Here is a 6,341-nt window from a genome sequence, read left to right on the forward strand (position 1 = left end):
TGAAAGCAATTGAGGAAGACTTAAAGAGATGGAAAAACATTCCATCCTCATGAATTGGAAGAATTAATATTGTGAAAATGTCTGTGCTACCCAGGGCAATTTACACGTTCAATGCAATCCCTATCAAAATACCTTGGATTTTCTTCAGAGAGTTGGAACAAATAATCTTAAGATTTTGTGTGGAATCAGAAAAGACCCTTAATAACCAGGGGAATATTGAAAAAGAAAATAAGAGCCAGGGGCACCACAATGCCAGATTTCAAGCTGTACTACAAACTGTGATCATCAAGACAATGTGGTACTAGCACAAAAACAGACACATAGATCAATGGAACAGAATAGAGAACCCAGAAATAGGCCCTCACCTCTACAGTCAACTAATATTTGACAAAGCAGGAAAGACTATCCACTGGGAAAAGGACAGTCTCTTCAATAAATGGTGCTGGGAAAATTGGACAGCCACATGCAGAAGAATGAAACTAGACCATTCTCTTACACCATGCACAAAGATAAACTCAAAATGGATGAATGGTCTAAATGTGAGACAGAATCCATCAAAATCCTAGAGGAGAACACAAGCAAAAGCTTGGCCACAGCAGCTTCTTGCAAGATACATCTATGAAGGCAAGAGAAACAAAAGCAAAAATGAACTATTGGGACTTCACCAGGATAAAAAGCCTCTGCACAGCAAAATAAACAAACAAAATAAACAAAATAAAATAAACAAAACTAAAAGGCAACTTACAGAATGGGAGAAGATATTTGCAAATGACATCAGATTAAGGGGTAGTATTCAAGATCTATAAAGAACTTACGAAACTCAACAGCAAAGAAACAAACAATTTAATCATAAAATGGGCAAAGGACATGAACAGAAATATCACCAAAGAAGACCTACACATTGGCCAGCAAGCACATGAGAAAATGCTCTGTGTCACTGACCATCAGGGAAATACAAATCAAAACGACAATGAGATACAATGAGATACCACCTCACACCAGTGAGAATGGGGAAAATTAACAATATAGGAAACAACAACTGTTGGAGAGGATGTGAAGAAAGGGTAACCCTCTTGCACTGTTGGTGGCAATGTGAACTGGTACAGCCACTCTGGAAAACTGTGTGGAGGTTCCTCAAAGAGTTAAAATTAGAGCTACACTAAGACCCAGCAATTTTACTACTGGGTATTTACCCCAAAGATACAGATGCATTGAAACACCAGGACACCTGCACCCCGATGTTTATAGCACCAATGTCCACAATATTCACACTATGGAAGGAGCCTCAATGTCCATCAACAGATGAATGGATAAAGAATATATATATATATATATATATATATATATATATATATATATATATATATATAAACTTGTCTGCCATCAGAAAGGATGAATACTCAACTTTTGCTTCTATATGGATTGAACTGGAGGGTATTATGCTGAGTGAAGTAAGCCAATTGGAGAAGGACAATCATCATATGGATTCACTCATACGTGGAATATAATAAGTAGTGAAAGGGATTATAGGGGAAAGGAGGGAAAATGAGTGGGAAAAAATTAGAGTGGGTGACACAACACGAGAGACTCCTAACTCTGGGAAATGAACAAGAGGTATTGGAAGGGGAGGCCGGCAGGGGAATGGGGGTGACTGGGTTATGGGCACTGAGGAGGGCACCTGACAGGATGTGCACTCAGTGTTATACTATATTTTGGAAAATAAAACTTCAATAAATATATATTAATGTAAAGTGGGTTATTTTATTCCTTGTGAGTTTATTAAAAAAATTATCTCTGGCTGAAGTGAACATATTCATGGAGGTACTTACCCTCTTAAACTGTTATCTATGTTTTTTTTTTTTTGTCTTTTTTAGTCATGAAGGGCAAAGGCTTTAAGGACTTATTTGTATTGCTTGGCAGTGTCAGGAAGATAAACAAAAATCATACTTGTGCCTAGTCAGAAGCAATTAAAAACAAATTTCCTTTGTCACTGTGAGGTACAGTAGTCAACAAAACAGATCTTATCACAATTTCACTATTAGGTAGTTATATCAGGAAGTACAATGGCATACACCAGAGGAATAGTTAGGATTGGAAAGAGTCAGCTAAGGAAGGTATAATCAAGCATATTGTAGGTTCAAATGTGTTATTTGTTCCTGGGGGGGTCAAAAACATAAAGGATAAATCACTCACTCAATATCCTATAACTAGTAAGTGAAGAAGCTAGGATTTTAATGTAGCAAGGTGACTACAGAGCTGTCTAGGCTCTTAACCACTATGCTATATCATCTCTTGTGTATAGACTATACCTTTAACCATTCTGGGTCTTTCCTGCTCTAACTCTAGCACTTACAGTAGAAACTTCCAACAACTTGGGAACTCCACACTACATATAGACAAAATCTTTAACTACCTAGACTAGTTCTTATTTTGGCCTCATCATGAAGAGACCAATACTGAACACTCAATATATATTCCTATTTAGACCCCTAAAAGCCAGATAAAGCCTGCTCTTATGTTGTATTAAATACCTACAGAAGTTCTACCACCCAGGGTTTGGTCCTACACAACAATATGAAGCATTCAACAACCTGAAGCCTGTTCCTGTTCAGGACTATGTGGCATTTCATACAAAACTTTCAACTTTTCAGGCACTCTTTCAGGGTCAGCTTAACTTAAAGGCTTCTTTCTGGAATGGCCACATTTTCCACAGAATAAGTATCTGAATGCCAGGGACTTATTTATGATTAGGTTATGGATGTATAGGGAACTAAATGTATAAAAGTCCTAAAAGAGAAACTGAAAGCCCAGTATGATTAGAGCAGAGAGCAAGATGGATAGTGATGTATAAAGAAACTGGAAAAGGAAAAGAATATACTGTGGTAGTCAAATACTTTGGAGTCAAGCTGGTTGTGTTTGAATCTTGGCTCTGATACTAATTGTGGGGACTTGAAGAAGTTACTGAACTACTTGAAGCCTCAATTTCCTTGTTTGTAAATCAGGAAAAATAATATCTATTTCATAGAAACTTTGCAAGGACATTATAAAATAATGTGTATAAAACATCTTAGTGCTTACATCATATTAAGTATTTTATAAATATTATACACTAACACACAGTTGATAGATACAGATGGATAGATGATAGATGATAGATACATACATATATACATACACAGTAGAGAAATAGAGACTCTAGGTCTTGAAGTTTTGGAGGGCCTTGTAAATCATAGTAATGTTTGAAGCTTTATTTTAGGATAATTGGAAGATACTGAAGGGTTTTTAAGAGAGAAACAACAAGATTAGCATTTAAAAATATTATTCTGGCTGTACTGTGGCAGAAGGATTGGATAGAGAGAAGTATAGGCATAGAGAGTCTAATTAGGAATTTGTTATGATAGTCCATGGGAAAGATAGTTCTGTCTTAAACTAGGACAGAGTGCATAGAGAAAAAGGTGGAAAAAGAAACATATAAGAGATATACTTAGAAAGTAGTAAGGGTCAGGGTTTGGTAGCAAGTGAAATGAGATGTTCCCCCTACTTCTTCACCTCCCTCACATTTTCCCCAGAGGATTGAAGAGAGATGGCTGAATAGCAAGGACAAATATTGAAAAGTTAGTATAGGACATTTTATGATGTATCTTAAATCTATGAGAGGGCAATTGCTCTCTTACTATAATAGTTTTGGTAGATAAATGTGTTTGGTTTTAGATACTCTAAAAAACAGCTAGCCTTACTGAAACTTACACTTTAAGCATCCCCACTCCATCCATGAAATCTGAACAGATACTACATTCAACACTGGAGACCACGGAATCTGGAAAACCCAAAGGAGTCTTAGGACATAATCATTTCTGTACGGCTTTCTGTAGGAAAGGCTGACATACAACGTTGGCCAGGTAGAGAAGGGGCAAAAAGGAAAAGAGTTGCTGGAATAGTAGGGAGAATAATGGAGATAGACAGACTGAGATAGACTGAGTAATTAGGGAATGAGGGAGGTCCACTTCATTTACTCTTCAAAAGCTTAAGGAGTAACTATATGATCCCATCACCTCTACAAAAGAGGCCTAATCAGATCTTACTCCCTTATACAAGAGAGTGGAGTAATTGCCAAAAGCAGTATGCTGGATTCTTCCTCCCCCAATATTGGAACTTCTCCCTCTGCCTGTGTCTCTGCCTCTCTCTCTGTGTCTCTCTCATGCCATGAGAGAAGCAGGCCTCGTGCAGGAAGACCGATGTGGACTCAATCCCAGGACTCCGGGATCACGCCCTGTGCCAAAGGCAGACGCTCAAACATCGAGCCATCCAGGTCTCCCAAATAAATAAAATATTTTTAAAAAGAAGTGTGGACTAGAAAGATGATATTCTTGAAATATTCTGCACCAGAACTAAGCTGCTGAGCTCAGGACTTCATGTTATAAGAGATAAACTCATTTGTTGAAGCTACTGGATTCAGGTGTTTTTATTGCACTCATATGGGACCCTAAAAGACACAGAATACTAAAGAGATTAAGAAGTAAATATGATTCTCAAGTTTCTGGCTTAAACAACGCAATAAGTAGAATAACGCCTTTTCCCCAAGAATGTCCATGTCAATCCCTGGAATCTGTGAATGTTATCTTAAATAGTAAAGGAGAATTAAGGTTGCAGATGGAATGAAGATTGTTAATCAACTGATTTCAAGTTAGGGATATTACCCTGGATTTATATGGGTGGGCCCAATGTAATTCTTAAAAGAGGGAGGCAGAAAACGAGTTTGGAGTGATGCAATATGAAGACTCAACCACCACTGCTGGCTTCGTTGAGGGCCATGAGCCAAGGGATGTGGATAGCCTCTAGAAGATGGAAAAGGAAAAGAAAAGGATTCTCCTCTAATGAAGAAGGCATAAAACCATGTCATACCTTTATTTTAACACAGTGAGACTCATGCTAGATTTATGACCTGTAGAATTGCAATATAATAAATATATGTTATAAGCCAACTGTGTTCCTGGTAATTTGTTACCATAACCATAGGAAACTAATACAAGCAACTTGACAGATGAGTTCACTTTTAGAAATATTGAATTTTCAATGCTTTTGAGATATCCAAGGGGAGAGGTCCAATAGGCAAATGGCTACATGGGAAGGTCAGGAAGATGTCTAAACTGCAGATATAGAATTGAGAGTTATTGTAGATAATTAAAACAATAGAGTCAAATCAAATGCCTATGGAGAATGAACAGGGTTAGAAGAAAAAAAAAGGCCTAACTCTAATAGTGAATGGAGTAAGGGGAGAAGGCAGCACAAGAAGCTGAGAAGGAGAAAAGAGTTAGGTATAAAATGAGGAGAACATAGTTTTACAAAATCAAAAGAAGAAAATGTTTCAAGGAGGGTCATTAGTGATGAATGCTGATGGCCAGTAAAATAAAAGATTAGAAATCATAGATTTTGTGACACGGAGGTAATTTACAACCTTAGTAAGAGCAGTTTGGATAGAATGGTAGGTATTGAATCCAAATTGATGTGAATTTAAGGATGAGGCAGAGAGAGAGAAATGAAAGGAGTAAAGACAACCAATTCCAGAATCTTAACTGTGAAGGTGAACAGAGAAGTTGCTAGAGAAAATGGTGTTGAAGAAATGTTTAACTAGGCCCTCCCAGAAGCAAACATCAGGATGAGATTAGACTCTGCATATTTTTTATTAGAGTGAACAACAAAACAACAATGTTGAGACACAATGGAAAGGGATTTGGGAAAGTCTGAGAGTCTTACCCTGAGTGAAGGAGAGAAGGATGAAAATTTGGGAAGAAGTGTCCTAGACTCCTGTGCAGTCTAACGAAGGTTCAGAAAGTCATTAGGGAGTCCTCAAACCAAAATCAGCCATCAGAGGAGTCCCATAACTCTTAGAAATGTGCTCACATTAATGTTCCTCTTTCTCTATGGCATAAGCTGGGAGCAGCCTGGAGGAAGCATAGCCTCCAGGCAAATGCAGGGATGAATTTCAAAGGACAGTAGCCTGGGCACTTGGATAGAGGTCTGAGGCACAGTGTCAGTTTCTATGGAGGGATTTTCATTTTCTTTTTCTACAGTTTAGCATGTTTCAGCTGAAGATATTGAACCAGTAGAGGGACGGGTTGAGGATACCTTGGAGAAAAGGAAGATAATTGATGCAGCAAGGTCCAGGTAAAATCTGGGGAGGATGGGATTCAGAGAGCAGGTAATAGTGTTGCCCTTAGATGGTGTGTGAGACATTTTGAAATAAGAGAGTGAATGCAGGACCATTTGTAGATCTGGAAGTTCCCATCTCTGTCTTGATTTACTTTTTAAGTTACAAACTGAGGTTATCTCCTGAGAATGGG

The sequence above is a fragment of the Canis lupus genome, chromosome X (assembly GCF_048164855.1).
Source record: "Canis lupus baileyi chromosome X, mCanLup2.hap1, whole genome shotgun sequence".
Taxonomy (NCBI): domain Eukaryota; kingdom Metazoa; phylum Chordata; class Mammalia; order Carnivora; family Canidae; genus Canis; species Canis lupus.